Below are 17,738 nucleotides of genomic sequence, written 5' to 3' on the forward strand. Positions count from 1 at the left end.
AGTAAAGCAGACTTTATTTTGAAGATAAAGATGATGGTACCAATTTTTGTTAGTAAAGTAAGACTTAATTATAATATGTCACTAACACCATCATAAGGAAACTGCCCTCCCCAGTCCAGTGAGATTACAGAAGCTGCATACAAAACCAAGAGGCGATCAGAAGCTCAGAATGCCTGGATTTAAGGTTCCTCTTTATGCTAGATTTATAATCATTTGATAGAGAGGCAAATGTTAAGGCAATTGTTTGGCTTTAAAGTTAAAATGCCAAGAGCTATAGAAAATGGATACTTCCATGAAGTGCATTGTCATAAGTCCTCTCCTTCTTACCCCCCATCCTCCTTCACCCATACAAATTTGGTTCCTGGAACAACATAATTGCTTTTGACAGCCATCACAATAGTCAGTTACTTGGGATAATAGATGAAAAGCCAGGTCACAGAATAACTGCTATGGGGTGTAAAGCAGCTTGCCCCACAAAGGTAACCAAAGACCAATTCCGTAACTGTTTTCTTAGATCTTATGCAATACTATCTTTAAAAAAAAGGCAATAACTACACTCTTCAGCCAAGATTTAGTCATGGGGAAGCCCAGGCAACACATATAGACAGAATTCTCTCCAAAAATAGATATTTTGCATCCTATTCATAAGATGGAACCCATGTATTCATGGTTTTGAAACGGAATATCTTGCTACAATATCCTACTACCCCTGTATTTATGAACTGAGCTTTAAATCCATGTCTTCAGATGACTGCATCAACTCACTTTTTATTGTCCTATATCATCTCCAACTAACTCTGTCTCTCACAAAATATTAGCCTCAATCTATTTGTCTCTTTCTATCTGGTTAATACCAGTCTTTTATGTGACTTTCTCTATTTTTTTCCTGTCACTATCTCTGTCTGTCTTTGGGTCTATGTCTGTCTCTCTTCCTTTCTTTTCCTCTGTATGATTGTCCATGTATGTGTCTCTGTTTCAGTGTTTATATTTCTCTATCTCTGTTTCTCTGTCCCTGTTTCTGTCTTGTTATTCATTTCTCTTTGTCTCTTTCTCTATCTTTCTTTCAGCTAATGAAATCCCCTTCTTGGCAAATACTTAGAGAGTTTCTGCTTAATCTTTGCCATTTGCTATTTCTTCAAATCAATTTTACACATTTCAAAGCTTCATCAATTTCAAGAGGGAAAAGTCAAGAAATGATGAAAAACACCAAAGAGCCTGCCAAGAATCAAACCTTTTATCTCTCTCTCCCCAAGACACCTCCACAGCATATTTCAGATTGAAAGAGTATAGTTGTCCTGTAATTATTATTATTCTCTTAATCACAAGATAGTGTCTAACTTTTATTTACAATGAAATAAAATTAAATTATAAAAAATGGGGGCCAAAATATTAAGTAAAAAATGCTGCTGATTTTTTTCTCCTAAATTGATTTAAATCCTTTCCTTCTCCCTGAAAACTTGGAAAGGAGGAAGGTATGTTTTATGCCATTGTTATTGTATCCAACCAACTTAAAAAAACCCTTTTTAACCTGTCTGAAAAGATCAACAGTGGGGGGAACTGCTATAGGCTGCTTCCAAGCCTTGAATGAGGTGAGTTTTTAACCATGGCTGCTTTAAGACAGCCATGGGCAATTCTCTAATTTTCTTGTCTCAATCATTTTAAATACACTTCATGGAAAGAATCTGATTCATTGCCAAGTGCACCCCATGGCAAAAGAAAGAGAAAATACTGCTTTTTTCTGTATCAAGTTGTTACAATGCTTATTTGAAATGTCATGAATTACTGCAATTCTAACTTTCTATACAAAACTCAAATTCCATCGGGATATAAACAGAAGATAGCTTCAAAGAAAAAAAAATTCAAAAGACAAATAAGTTGCCAAAAAATCCAAAAGGAGAAAAATGTGTTACTAGTCAAAGTAAATTGTGATAATGGAAATAAGTATGTTGGGAGGTTTGGGTAAAACAAACGCTTGAACTCCAAGAAATTGTCCTTGAGATTAACAAATTATAGATTTACAGCTGGCAGGGAATTTTCTGCTCATCAAGTCCCACACCTTCCTGTCACAGATGAGAAAACGGAAGCTCCAAAAAGGTGAAAAATACTTCCCAAAAGAGATAGAAGAAATTTATTTTGGATTCATACTCTCCCATTCTGGTTTTAGCCTACTTCTCTGACCTTTCTTTACCTCCCTTTCTAAATGAAAACAATCTGTTGCTCAGTTACTATAACATGAATTGATGGGGGTACAGGTACAGAGCAAGATTGTGAATATGAATGCAATTTGAAAAGACATTGAGTCTAAAACCCTGCCTATGGGAAATTATGTGCTGAGATTTTTTTCTTTTTTTTTTTTTTTAATATAAAACTGTAAACTATTTATTTTTTTCCTATTGTCTGTATGGTTGCAGTTTTGTGAATTTCTATATTTTTATGTGTGTTGTATTCATTTTTAATCTTCAGAGATCTATGAACCTTACTGATTCATATTTCAATCTTCCCTTTGTAATCAACTGAAAGCCATTCCTCAGAAGATGTGACTTGTATACATAAGCAGACTGGGACAATCAGGACTTTGAAGTATGGTATATAATTTCAAGGACTTTTAAATTCCTGTTACCATAAAAAGGATTCCTAGGGATCCTTTAGGCCAAACTCCTGAATTTCTAGTTAAGAGTTTCAGATTTAGAATGTTTACATGACTTGCTCAATGTTATATAATCAGTAAAAGACACAGTATTTGAACTAAGGTGCTCTCATTCTAAATTCAATGTTCTTTCCCTTGTATCATAAGAGAGACAAAAAACCTTGGTATTCAGTGGGATCAGGAAATATAGGATAAAAACAAAAAGCTTCTGAATGACCTATTCTTTCCTTCTTGTCAGTTCCTTTAGCAGCTGGTGGCTTATAAACCATCCTACAAGGAATTGACTGAAAAAAGATGTGATACCTACTGCCTTGAAGTAAATTATTTTTAGCTATGGCTCCATACTAATCAAGGTTAATCATCATATAGCACTGAGAGAACACCCTTTTGAGTTGGTTTTTGGGTCTCCAAAAAAACCAAAAATCCAATCTGTCCTTTGGGGCAAGACCTGGCATGGAAGAAGAATTTTAATGAAGGCATGGGTATCTACATAAAACCCTAAAACAGTTCTGAATGTAGGATTATGGAACCCACTGATTGCTTTGTCATAAAATGGAAATGCTATATATCAACTTCAAAAAGACTTAGAATTTCTAAATTCTCAGTATCCAATTAGCAAATGAAATTAATCTGTAATATATCATATGTAACAATTGGGCTGCTTTGTCTTGAAGATCTCAAAAGTAGAGGAAATCAATTATATTTCTAGATATTTGGTCTCTATTTGTGCGGTTCTGCTTTTAAGAATTTTTGTTTTTTTCTCTAGTTTTTGTTCTGCCATCTAGACTTCATTTTCCTTTTTTTTATTTCTATCTTTTGTTACTGTTTCTATCCTCTGGGACAAATGGAACAAGTCCTGTGCTTTCACCACACCAACATTTTTCAAAAATGTGAATATCATGATGCCTCTATATCCTGATGTTTTTTTCTTTTTTTAAGCTAAATGTGACCAATTCTACATTATATTATAGCTTATATCTGTGTTCAACATAGCAATCATTCTCTTTAAACTGAATTTCTGGAAGGATGAAAATCTATACATTCCTTACTTTGTTTTATTAATTTTCAAAAGATAGTGGTTTTTATGAAGAGAAACTTTTACTTAATGACGTATTCTTACAAAAATCAATCTTATCATTTTAAAAACAAAAATATGGATCACCCTAGCAGTTAAATAGAAATGGATCTTTTAGAAATATAATAATTATGTACCTTGGTCATTTTTTATTTAATATTTCAACTTTACCACATCTTTTGAGGTAACAGACATCATGGTTAAACATATATAATATATGCTAACATTCTAAACTTTCACAAGTAAATCCCCACCCATCCTCTTAGAAAACATTCTAAAAAGATAAGAAGATACAGTAATAGGTTGTGATCTTGCACTGGTATATAATCCTATTGGTTCAAATTGAATCAATAATAGAAAACATTTATATATACTTTAAGGCTTGCAAAATTCATTGCTTATATTATCTCTTTCAATCTATACCATCAACTTCTGAGATAGAATGGAAAGTATTATAATTCCAATTTTTTTCTGATAAGGAAACTAATGCTCAGAGATATTGTATCTTGCCCAGGATCACACAACCAGTAAATTTCAGGGGACCAGAGTTAAGACTCATGCCCTAATAACTCCAAGGTCAGCATTCATTTCATTACACATTAATATCTCTCTTGACTTTCATCAAGAAACTAATATGAGATGAAATAGGTACACAGAGATTCAATTCAATTCTTTAAGTCTTTATTAAAGTCCCACTATATTTTGTCCACTTTTCTTGGTGGTAGAAATATGCTGATGAAAAATACAGTTTTCTCTTCAGGGACATTGAGATAACTGCATCTGCACAACTGCATCTGAGACAGAATTTATATATATATATATATATATATATATATATATAAAGGCTTTCAGATAAGGATATAAGATTTGGAATGAAGAAAGTTACTCTCCTTTGGGAAGAGGGATGAGATCAAGGGAGATATCATTTATGAGCTAACACCTGACTGCCTTTAAGGAAGAAAGGGATTTCAATACTGGGTATTTGTGTGAATCAAATGAAGTTATGTTGGACAACACTTCGTAAAACTTGATGTTCTGTACATAAGTGTACATTATTATTATAGACTAAGAAAGAAAGAGAGTATAGACAGGTTGTGTTAAATAATTTTTGGGAAATACACATTTTCTCAGTATGGATATTTAGAGATCCCTAATATCTGTATCCCTAAAGTAACCCTTCCCTTCATCCTCCCTGCATTGTACCTATCCTGCTGTAGCAATAGCTTTTAAAGACCAAAGCAATCGGTCCTTAATTTTCCCCAGACTTATTAGATATTACTTTCCATTGCTCCCTACTTCTGTACTTGGTGATTCATCAAAAATGGCATTCTCACTTTTCTTCCCTTTAATGAGCTTGAAGTTCATGTTTATTTGTATGCTTATTCAAAACACTCATCTCCCATCTTCTTGCCTTTATACTAGTTGTTGCAGAGCATGCCTAATGTGCATGCTTTCCCTCCCATTCCCTCAAAATAATGGCTAGAAAGTAGGCCCTATAATAATAAATTAATGTGTGGCTGAGTCATGTGGCAAAAAATATCATTTTAATATCCACTATAAAATTGGTAAATTTCAAAGTAAAAATAACATTTACATATACAATTCTGTCATTTAGTAAATTAAGACTCTAATAATCCACATTAAGAACCAATAGAATTGTTTTGTTGTAATTATATATGCATAAACATATACATATATACATATACAAAATATATGTTTATTTGGTTGTAATTATATATGCATAAACAATGCATATATATTTTGTATTTAGTGTATTCACATTTCTGAATAAAGAGTTGGAATTGTTGACCTGGATTAGAGCATTTCAGAATATTTCCATTCTATCTAAACACACATTTCCACTACTCAGTGTTTGACAAGGCAGTTTCATTTTATTAGAAATATCCAGGAATTTGAACCAACATAATTGGTTATTTTAGAAATACAGTCTTTTTTATTAATAAAGTAGTAATTTTAAAGTTTATAATTGCATTTGATAAAATATGTATTTAGAAATTTGGGTATAAAAAGCTGGCATATATTTATTTATCCTAAAATATAATTTAACATGGTATTATTATTTAACATGGTACAAATTATTTTTTGCATCAAAATCATAAAAAAGTAAAAAAATATTTTCTAGAGATTTGCAAAAAATAATTGCATTTTATGAATAGTTTTAGCTATATTGCCTTAGACAGTGGTGACATTTGCAAAATTGCAGTTGGGAGTAATGCAATTTAAATTATTATGTAATATATTTTACATACATTTTATTAGTTTATATGGTTATAAATTTTTATCTTTACATGTTCTTTAAAATAAATATTTTATCTTCTGGCTTGAGGTTTCATCTGAATACTATTCAAATACTTGCATATGTATGTGGACATGAATTTATGTACTTAAGTACATTAATAAAAATCCCCTGTATTTTAGTCCTTCCCTTCCCTTTTCTTCTTACCTGTCCTCATCTCTTCCAATCCTTTTCCTCTTCCCTTTTATATTGCCCTTGTTGGAGACCATATATACAGATATGTGTATATCTGTCAGTCTATCTGTCTATCTATGAATCCATCATCTATCTTCTTTTCTGTCTACACATGTATGTGGATATGTTTTTGTATATACTTATATACTTGTAAGTATACACATGTAGAATATATGTATACCTTACTGTATATGCATATATGTCTGTGCAAATATACATATATGCAAGACATTTCCAACTTTTTCTTTATGTTATTAAATTTGATAACAATTAAGCACATAGCATTCACAATATACTTGACCAAATTTCAAGATAGATATACACAGTAGCATATATTCATGATTATTATTACACTTTTAAAAAAACACAAAATTAAATACATACAAAATATGCATTATATATATATATATATATATATATATATATATATATATATATATATATATATATATATATATATATATATATATATATACACAATGCATGGGCAAATGTGTAAATATAAATATTTGCAAAATACTCCTCAAAGAGAGCACTTAGATTTTAGACTAATAGATGGTAATCCATAAACTTTTATACAAAAAATAATATTTTAAAAATAAAATTACCCTATGTAATATCGTTAAAATTAATATCTTCATAGGTTATCAGTTTTTTCCATAAAAATCAGGACATATATGTGTATACAATATCTACTTATATATTTATAGACATGCACACAAGAGATACACACACACACACCAACACTATATTTGGCTATAACTTCTGAAAACTGATCTAAGGTTATCTCAGTTGCATCTCAAAGTTACTGCTTTAAAATTTTGCTTAATAGGGGTCTACTGACCAGGTGGATATTTTGAAATGAATAATAGTACTCTCATGACAGCATTTTTTTTAAAGTTCTGTTACACAAAGTCAAATATATGTATGCTTATGATATTAATGGACATGGACATTCTTTTAGATGGAATATTGTAGGATTAAAAAAAACTAGAGATAAAAGATAAAATAATTTCATACAAACATAGTGGTATATTTTAAGTTCTGCAATAATGTATAGTGAATGCTTTACATTATGGAGCTGATAATGATATTGAGAAGAAAAAAATGTTCTTTCAATATCTATAAACTTTAAATAAAAGACCTACACTAAAAAAATCTATAAATTTGTCTATAAAGGACATATCAAAGGACATTTCCATATTTTCCTCCTAATGGCCTTTGCCAAGCTACAGTGATTACGTTGTAGATTCACTGACACCACAGACAAAAAAAAACACTACCCAAGCTTTGGTTATTGACAAATCAATTTTCAGTGTCCAGAACTCAGGCAATTTAACTGCCAAAACAACTCTCAGAAACTTACATTTAGAGTATGAGATGATGCGCCAACTTATTTGGTTCCACTTCTCCTATGTGATCTTGAATACTTGCAATAGAAAACATCATTTCTAAAGAAAAGATAAAATCAAGATAATACATTTAAGAAAAAGGAAGGTGAAATTTAAATCTCAAATAATCTCATATAAAATGTTAAATCTCTTGAAAGCTGTAGCTAAGAGGCAGAGTATATTTATGTCCCCTTATACTTATGTAGTTGTATTTTCATTTTAAAAATTATTCTTATTTACTTCAAAATATTTCCCAAATACAGATAAAAATTTTAATCATAATTTTAAAAATGTTCAGTTCCAAATTCTTTCCCTATCTCTAGCCCCTTCTCTCTCTTTGAGAAGGCAAGCAATTTGATAATGATTATAAAAGTATAGTCATACAAAATATATTTCTATATGATCTATGAAAAATATAAAATAATACAATGTAAAATAATAAATATATAAAGTAAACTATGCTTGAACATACATTCTATGTTTATCACCTCTCTCTCTAAAGGTGTCTATTATCTTTCACCATAGATTCTTTGGAATTGTCTTAATCGGAGTAGCAGAGTCTTTCCCAGTTGAACATTTTAAAATAGCATTCCTTGTCCTGTTCACTTCACTCAGAATCAGTTCATATACATTTTCTCAGGTTTTCTTTGGAACTATCCTGCTCTTCTTTCTTATAGAACAATAGAATCCCATCGCAACATATACCACAACTTGTTTCCATTATCTAATTAATGGACATCCCGTCAATCTCCAATTCTTTGTCACCAGAAAAGAGATACTATAAATATTTTTGTAAAGAAATGTCCTTTTCCCATTTTTTAATCTCTTTGGGAAAAATTTACCTGTTAGTAGAAAGAATTACATGGTTAACAGGAAGTTTTAAGAATGCTGCTAGAGAATGGTGGGAAAAGAAGTCATAATAATTCTGAGAGGAGAACAGAGACCATGAGAGAATGGACAAAAAAGATTTCTCTAACTCCTTCTTTCTGTAAAATTATCATATTGGAAAAAAACAGAGAATATTTGGATTCAATATTCAATCTAACATAGCTACCAAAATAATATTTTCTTAAGAGCACGTCTATGTCAGACTGAAGAATCTTCTGCAGCAGCCTATTATCTTTAGGATAAAATCTAAGCTGTTCTTCTTCACATTTAATGAAATCATCTCGATTCTCCTAGTTTAATGTGGATTGTACAATCATGCTTTCTATTTTATAAACCTACTTAGCTAGCTTTAGAATTTCTTAGAATTTATTGTCTCTTGGGTGAACATTTCACAATGGCCAGCTTTGCACTTTCCCCCGTTCTTCAAATGCACTATTTCAAATCCACCTCTTAGATTTCTTAGCTTCTATCAGGGCTCAGTTCATGTCCTCCCTTATGTGAGAATGTTCTCCTGATCCTTCTAAGTATTAATGCTTTCCCCTTCCTCAAAAGATTACCTATAAGCAAATGAGTTTACATGTAGTTTTCTCTAAATAACATACACACTTCTGAAGGCAAAATTTCCTTTTTTGTATTACCTCCCTCCTTTTCCCAAGTCACTCAAATTTTGCCTTACAAATTGTAGGCACTTAACAGATTCTTCATAGATTGGGCTGGATTTTATGTATACATACATACATATATACATATACACCTGTGTGAATTCAAGAAAGATAATTCAATTGTTTCCATTCAAGAATGGGAAAAGGAAGTAATACAATATATAATCCAGGTGGTCTAAACATTGAATAATTGAAAAGAGACAGTGTGAAATAGGGTGAAAAAATGGGTGAGAGAAAACATGTAAACTAGTTTAAAACTTTTTTTTTCCTTTAAATTTCATTCTATAGATTCTGTCCACTCCCTTATACTATTTGGCCTTTTGTATGGAACATAGGGGATAAATTAACATGTTTTTTCAATGAATTCATTCTATTCAGGATAAGGATCCATTTAAAGTCACAAAGTGAATTTTCCTATTGTGAATTGTTTTAGTAAATATAATCTCACCATTTTCTTAATAAAATCATTTTGCTAATGGTCAATAAATGTCCATAAAGTGAAGCATATATAAAATAGCTAAGCATTAATATATTAATTAGAAAAAACTATTTCATTTTCATCTTTCTTCCTCTGCTCCTTAGCATAGTGCCTGTAACATTTTCTAATTTCTATCATTAGTAGTAGCATCAGTATTCTTATTCATATTATTCGATTGTATCAGTGATTTTCTTGAGTCAGCATAGTAGACAGAATGCTGGCCTGAGTTCAGGAAGTTCTGAGTTCAAATCTAACCTAAGACACTCACAAGCTCTTTGGCCCTAAACAAGTCACTTGATACATGTTTGCTTCTGGTTCCTCAACTGTAAAATGGGAATAATCATAACACGAACCTCTTAGGTTTATTCTAAAAATCAAATGAGATATTATTTGGAAAAAAGGTACATAGCACAAGGCCTGATACTTAGTAGATACTATAAATGTCATAGTAGATATATAAATGATCATTTCCTTCCTAGTTTTACCCCCATTAGTGTGTGTGACTTTCTGTGAAGAATTTCCTTTACAGATATAGAGAGTTGGGGTACTGAGATGTTAAATGATCTATCCAGAGTCTGAGATATATTCAGAGTACTGAATATAAGGATGGTCTTCTATTAACTATACTATTCTGTATCTTACCTAGAACATAGGGATTAAGTAACATGTTTCCCAATGAATTTCATTCCACAGGAACAGTAAATGATCACTGACGTCTCATACTGCCAACAACATGGGAACAAACTTCAGTACCAATTTCTTCACACTCAAGATTCCTCAAAGTCTATTATGCTCTAAAATTCCCTCCATGGAGAGATTCTCTGAAATGCTATAATACAATCATACAACTCAACTGTCTGTTATTGCTAACTGTCAAGGAACTAGTTGTTTCAAGTATCATCTCAACTGGAAGACCTACTGCTAGAATCATTAAAAGCAACAACTGAAAAAATCAATAAAGAGAACTCACTCACTCGGGTTGGCTCAGTGGAGCATACAGGGAGGAGAAGATAAATGGCCAACACTATTTCCTGCTCTCAATTTGACAGTTCTTTTCTTACTGATAAATAAATGGTGGAGTGGACGAAAAGTCTTAATCTTGATCTGACCTTTCTCAGATTAGGCAAAGATATTACAAGAATGCTAAAATTTAAGACAGAAGAACAAAGATGGAAGAAAGGCAAAAATGCAGATAAAAAGAGAAAGTGACACAAAAGGACTCACATGTACAAATATGTTAGTAGTGACTCTTTTTGTAATAGCAAAGAATTGGAAAATGATTGAATGCCCCTCAGTTGGGGAATGGCTGAATAAGTTGTGGTATATGAAGGTCATGAAATATTATTGGTCTATAAAATGATAAATAAAGGTGATTTTTGAAAGGCCTGGAAAGTTTTACATGAACTGATGCTGAGCAAAACAAGCAACACTAGGAATACATGGTACTCAATAACAAGAAGAATGGGCAATGATCAACTATGAAAGACATGGTTCCTCTCACTGATTCAGTGATACAAGACAATTCCAAGAGATTTTGGATAGAAAATGCCATCTGCATCCAGAAAAAAAATATGGAGATTGATATTGAATGTAAATCAACACATGCAATATTCACTTCATTTCTATGATGTTTTTCCTCTCTCATGGTTTTTCCCTTTTTTCTCTCCCAACATTATTCATAAAGCAATGTGCATTAAATAAATTTTAAAATAATAAAAATCATTTCTGCGCTCTTGAAAAAAAAGAGAAAGAAAAAACCAGTGAGTAATAACAGAGTGCCTGATCATAGCAAAAAAAACATTGATAACTAGAGGGAAATAATGGATTTTATTACTCATTCTGCCCAATAGACTTTTGTGATTTCTTTTTAACTTCATCTACTTCCTACTCTTCTGTTTATTTATCTCAATCATAATCTATGACTTTGCCCATTTTACATGATACCTAAAACTATTCTGAGATGTGTCCCATGCTATCAGTACCAATATTTAATTCCTGTATTTGGATTGTGAAAGGTATGAATTCAAGTGTAATCCAAAGATATTTGCTAGCTATAAATCTGTGAACATGTCACTTAATTTCTTTGTGCCTCAGTTTTCTCAGTTGTAGTTATTTACTTGTTTCAGTATGTCCAACTCTCTATGAATCCATTTGGGATTTTCTTAGGAAAGTTACTGTTGTTTGCCATTTCTATCTCAAACTAATTTTACAGATGAGGAAACTGAAGAAAATAAGAGTTTTTAAATTTTCGATATTTTGTTTTCCAATATATACAAAGATAGCCTTCAATACTCAACCCTGTAAGATGCTATATTCCATACTGTTCTCCATCCAACCCCTACCTCCTTCATCTCCAGGACAGTAACAAATCTGACATTGGTTAAATATGTGAAGCAAATAAGATTAAATGACTTGTCCAAGGTCACTTATGTGGGTTTGTATTTTTAAGCATCTGAAGCTGAATTTGAACTCACATCCTTCCAACTCTAGTCTGGTGCCATATTCAGGGTACTCCCTATCCTTAGTGCCCCCTATCCTTATGTCCATTCTAAATTCTTTGTTAGTCCACTTTTAATATTTAATCAGTGGTCTAGTCTTTTTTATTCTACTTCTTACAACATTTTTATCTTTCCCTTTCTTTCTCCTGACATGGACATGACCTTACTTCAGACCATTCCATCACTCGTATTTCACAAGTTCTTTACTGGTTCTGCTAATTTAGGCCTTTCCCCATTCCCATATATGTTACTTATAACTCATCATCTGATTCTATTAACATACAAGTGAGACTGTGTCGTTCTGCTCATTATTGCTTCTAGGTTAAAATACTAAATTTTTCACTTGGTATCTGAAACTCTTCCCAAATGGTTTCCCCTCTACCTTTTCAGACCTATTACCTAGTCTTCCCCTTCACAAATTTTCTATTTTCATTAAAATGGCCTATTTGTTATTTCTCATACATATTTTAATTCTCATCTTTAAGCTTTTATACAAGCCTTCCCTAAATATCCAGAATGCATTCTCTCTTCCTTTTGATCTATCTGTCTTTCTGTCTTTCTATCTATTATCTACCTGCCTACCTACCTACTTTTCTTTTTCTTTCTTTCTTTCTTTCTTTCTTTCTTTCTTTCTTTCTTTCTTTCTTCTTTCTTTCTTTCTTTCTTTCTTTCTTTCTTTCTTTCTTTCTTTCTTTCTTTCTTTCTTTCTTTCTTTTTCTCTCTTTTTCTCTCTTTCTTTCTTTCTTTCTTTCTTTCTTTCTTTCTTTCTTTCTTTCTTTCTTTCTTTCTTTCTTTCTTTCTTTCTTTCTTTTTCTTCTCCTTCCTTCCTTCCTTCCTTCCTTCCTTCCTTCCTTCCTTCCTTCCTTCCTTCCTTCCTTCCTTCCTTCCTTCCTTCCTTCCTTCTTCTTTCTTTCTTTCTTTCTTCTTTCTTTCTTTCTTTCTTTCTTTCTTTCTTTCTTTCTTTCTTTCTTTCTTTTCTTCTTTCTTTCTTTCTTTCTTTCTTTCTTTCTTTCTTTCTTTCTTCTTTCTTTCTTTCTTGTAATACACCCTTCTTGAAAATTCTCTTTTAACAAATTTGTGCATATTTTGTATTTGCTCATGTAGCAGTTATTGGAGCCCAGATTCTGTTGACTGATCAAAGTTTCGAATGCTTCTCTATGTCATTACTTGAATTAATGAGACTGGATGAATTTGGAAAAAGTTTGCATCTTCTCTCATCAAAAACAGAAGAGCAAACTGGAATCTTGTGAAAAGTCAGAAGTGAATTGAGATCAGGACACAAACTGTCAAGGGAGATTTAGGGAAAGAAACAAGAGGTAGGAAATCAAGATAGAAGTTATGAATCAAGTATAGAGGTTGCTAAACCTAGCCAATGTCATCCTCACCACTACCCACTGAATTGTTGAAATTTCCATTAAAAAAACTGATATAAGATAATGAGTTTCCAATATCTTATCTCTCCCCATCCAGGAAACTATATTAAGCCCAGTATCCGTCTTTAAATGAACATTTATATTTCTCTTTAATATTGAATACTAGCTTAATCTAAGGAAAGATAGGGTTAACACTTCCTGGAACAGCAAAAATCAAATTAAAAAATAATTGTGACATACTTAAGACAATTAATAAAATAAAATAGAATATAGATGTTAATATGTGGCTTTCTAAGTCAATATACAGCCTTAAGTTTGGTGGCCGCCATTTCTATTTAACTCTGACACTATGTTCCTTAATAATAGTTTAATTTCCATGTGGACAAGCATGCATGTGTTAATATATATACACATATACATCTATATGTATACACATATTCTCTTCTTCAAGAAGAAACATATGCATATACACATGTACATGCATGCATACAAATACAATACATATGTACAATATACAAATATATGAACATATTCACACATACATTTGCACACTTATGAATTTGTCTGTCTTGAGGTAAAGTGACAAAGACATAGAAACAAATACATTGGGAGGATTTGTCCCAGTTTGTGATTCTGAAGATAAACTATATGGCAGTTTATGTACCACCATTTTTCCAAATGAATAAGATCAAACAAATAAACAAGCCTTTGAATCCAGACCTAATGATATCCTAATGAATTGAGATATAGAGTGGCTTTACATGAAAAGTTTTGATTAGTAGAAATTGAAAGAAATTTCCTTTGCCAATTTAAAAAATATGTTCTTATTATTCATTATTTGCAAGAGCATCCTTTATTCCTGAAGTGAAAAGCAGATAGAAAGTTTAAGTCATTTAAAATAATGGCTTCAGCAGTAGCTTAAAGGGATGAATTGGGGAATGTTTCCCTCCCCATATAAAGTTGAGGTGTGTCCCAAGAAGGATTAGTTCCTTTTTCCAATAAAAATGAAATAACTGAAATCTTAGACACTGTTACATTTCTATTTGTACATATTATTTTCAGCAAGAGAATGTAAGCTCTTTAAAGATTTATTTGTTTCCACTGAAACTAGGATAGTGTCTGGAACAGGGTAGTTTTTTGAAACGATAGATTTGAAATTGATAGATTGCCTGAAAATGATATTGCTGTGCACTAGCAAAAGCTTAGCTAAAAATCGAGGCCAGTGTATATAAAGGGAATCAACTGACAAAGCAAGTTGGAAAAATATTAATGAGGCATGGGAAAGAATAGAATGTATTTTATGTTGGTCATAATAATTTTGTTTAAAACATATACAACCATTTCTTTACAAGTTTTATTTTTTCTGAATGGTTCATTTCAATTCAATAAATGCTTATGAAGTGACTATTAAATATAAAACATTGCAAAATCACTGGGGGGTTTCTTCTAAAATTAATAAAACATGGTACTTTGTAATGTTATGCAGGAGTATGGCACACAAAATAACAAGGCTTTTTACCAAATACAACATAGTAAGGGCATAAGAGAGAGACATATTAAATTAAATTCAAAATAAGAAAACAACTCTTCAGTGGGTGAGTAAATATGATGCAGACTGTATAACATTTGTATTAGGCCTAAAAAGCATTTGCATCGTGGATTTAAATGAATCAAAATGGAGCATGAAATAAATGAGGGACTAGAAATAGTTTAAGCAAGGTCCTAGAGGGTGCAAAGCATGGACACTGATCAGGAAATGATGGTTCATGGACCAGTTTATCAGTATTATGCAGTTATTCAAGCTTATTAAAGCTATCTGTAAGCTATTAAAGCTTAAAATTACACTAAGCTCCATTACCAAAAACCTGGAAGATTAGGCTAAGGAGTTGAACATTTCATTTGTTTACTTTGGTTCATATTTCTGATTTTGTTGATATAGGAAACTTCCAATGTGAACTTCTCTATAAAAATTCAGAGATTAGACTTCTCTCTGGCATAGCCTTGGGGAAGTTCTTGGGACATTTAGGGTTTGGGTGACTTGTCCATGGACACAAAGGCCTTATTTGTCAGAGACAAGACACAATCTCTGGTTTTTCTTCCCCCCCCAAAAAAAAATTATTTATTTTTTTTTAAAGAAACTAAACAAGAAAAAAGAGCAACAGAAAAAAAATACAAAACAAAATGAAATAAAACAAAAGAGAACATTGCCATGTGCTCAGCAGAACATTAGGAAAGATTCAAAATATATGATAATAAATAACATCTTAAGAAACCATACATATAAATTATATATATGTATATATATATGAAATTATATTCAAAAATGTCCATTTTTTCTTCATTGTAAATTGTTCTTTTGTTCTCTGCTGTGCAATTTTAAAATTTATTCTTTTTTGCCCCTTTCACTCCTCTACCAACTCCAAGCAGGCTATAGTTCAGAAAGGATATATTTATATATACATATGTAGACATATATACATACACGTACACCCCCACATACACGCACACACACATTTCTTTCATATCCCTGCTGACACTTTATTAATTCTGCTCCTAACTTGCCTTCCTATTACTTAACCTTCTCCAACCCATGGATCCTTCCCTTGTCTTTTTCTGTCACTCTTTGCTTCCCTTTCCACTCATCCCTCTCCTCTTATTTCTTTATAGATTTTGAAGGGTTCTGTATCCTTCATTGTACACACACATACATGCACACAAAATATATATGTCTCACACACAATATATACAAGCCCATAAACTGACACATAGCTGACATATAGTTTATGATATATATATATATATATATATATATATATATATATATATATATATATAATCTGCTTATTGAACCCATTCCTGATGAGCATAGCTTTTCACAACTTCAAGCCCTCCTCCCCCTTCTAATCCCTCTTTGTGTATTATTCCTCTACACCTCATTTATATGACATAATTATTATTTTCACATTAACTCTGCCCAATTTTTTTCTGAGCTGTTGTATTATTGATGTCAATCCTAAACATATGCTATACATTTCCCATATAAAAATAAACAATTTATCCTTGTTGAGTTTCTTGAAATTGCTCTTTGATATCGTTTCTTATATGTAAAATTTTCTGTTAAGTTCATGTTTGACTGATAGAAAGTCTTGGAAATCTGCAAGTTTATTAAATGTCCTTTTTTCTCATTAAATACTATAGAAAATTTTGTTGGATATGATATTTTTGACCATAGGCTTAGTTTGTTTGATTTTAAGTAGATATGATTCCAGGACCTGTGGATTTTAATGGTGGCTGCAAATAAGTGCTGATAAGTACATATTCTAATTGTAATTCCAGCATATTTAACTTGTTTTTTTCCCCCCTTGCTTCTTACAAAATGTTTTCTTTGATTTGGGGGTTTTGAAATTTGGAAACAATATTCCTAGTGTTTTTCACAAAGAATCTCATTGAGGTGGTGATGGGTAGATTTTTTTTCTATTTCTACTTTTCCCTCATATTCTATCATTCCAGAAAAAAAAATTCTTGAATTATTTCTTGCATTATTGTGTCAAGATTCTTTTTTTGGTCATACTTTTCAGGCAGTCCAATTATTCTTCTATTTTCTCTTCTTGAATTGTTCTTCAAATCTGTCATTTTTTATAACATGTTTCACATTCTATTCTATTTTTCATTCTTTATCATTTGTTTTATTATTTCTTGTTCTCTCATTACTTTATTGACTTCCCATTGACCAATTCTAATTTTTAAAGACTTATTTTCATCTTTCAGACTCTGTATCTTCTTTTCTAGTTGGTTAATTTTTTATAATCTTCTTGTTTTTTCTGGATAGTTTATGTATTTATTTGTCTATTTATTTATTTTTAGTTTTCCCTCAGTATCTCTCATTTGACTTCTAAATTCTTTTGAGTTCTTCAATAAATTCTCTCTGGGAACCATTTCACATTACTCTTTGGGGTAGACTTTTTTTTTTAATAACTTCAGTGACTTCCTCTGAAGATGAACCCTGGTCTTCCCTATTCCTATACTATGTTTCTAAATTGAGGTTCTTTCTTTTTTAGTAGCTCTTTTTTTTTTTTTTTTTTAAATAAGAGGTATTAGTCTAAGAATCTCCAATCCTGGGATAGGAGGGATAGTGTCTCTGGCTTTTCAAAGCTTCTAATATTTCTTCCCTTTGACCAGGAACCCCAAACCTAAAGCTCCACACTCCAGCAAGTGCCCACCATCAGCAGTGTCCC

General features: G+C 31.5%; 1 protein-coding gene across 4 annotated transcripts in view; it reads right to left on the bottom strand.

The window, feature by feature from the left end:
- The window catches only part of LRRC4C (leucine rich repeat containing 4C), a 1,473,705-nt gene that overhangs the window by 852,263 nt on the left and 603,704 nt on the right, over window positions 1-17,738 (bottom strand). For all 4 annotated transcript variants that reach the window (XR_012482990.1, XM_074272319.1, XM_074272321.1 and 1 more), the window contains one exon: window positions 7,580-7,664. The gene's annotated coding sequence lies outside the window, so the exon portion shown is untranslated. The remainder of the gene's footprint in view (window positions 1-7,579; window positions 7,665-17,738) is intronic.

The sequence above is a fragment of the Sminthopsis crassicaudata genome, chromosome 6, assembly GCF_048593235.1.
Source record: "Sminthopsis crassicaudata isolate SCR6 chromosome 6, ASM4859323v1, whole genome shotgun sequence".
Classification (NCBI taxonomy): domain Eukaryota; kingdom Metazoa; phylum Chordata; class Mammalia; order Dasyuromorphia; family Dasyuridae; genus Sminthopsis; species Sminthopsis crassicaudata.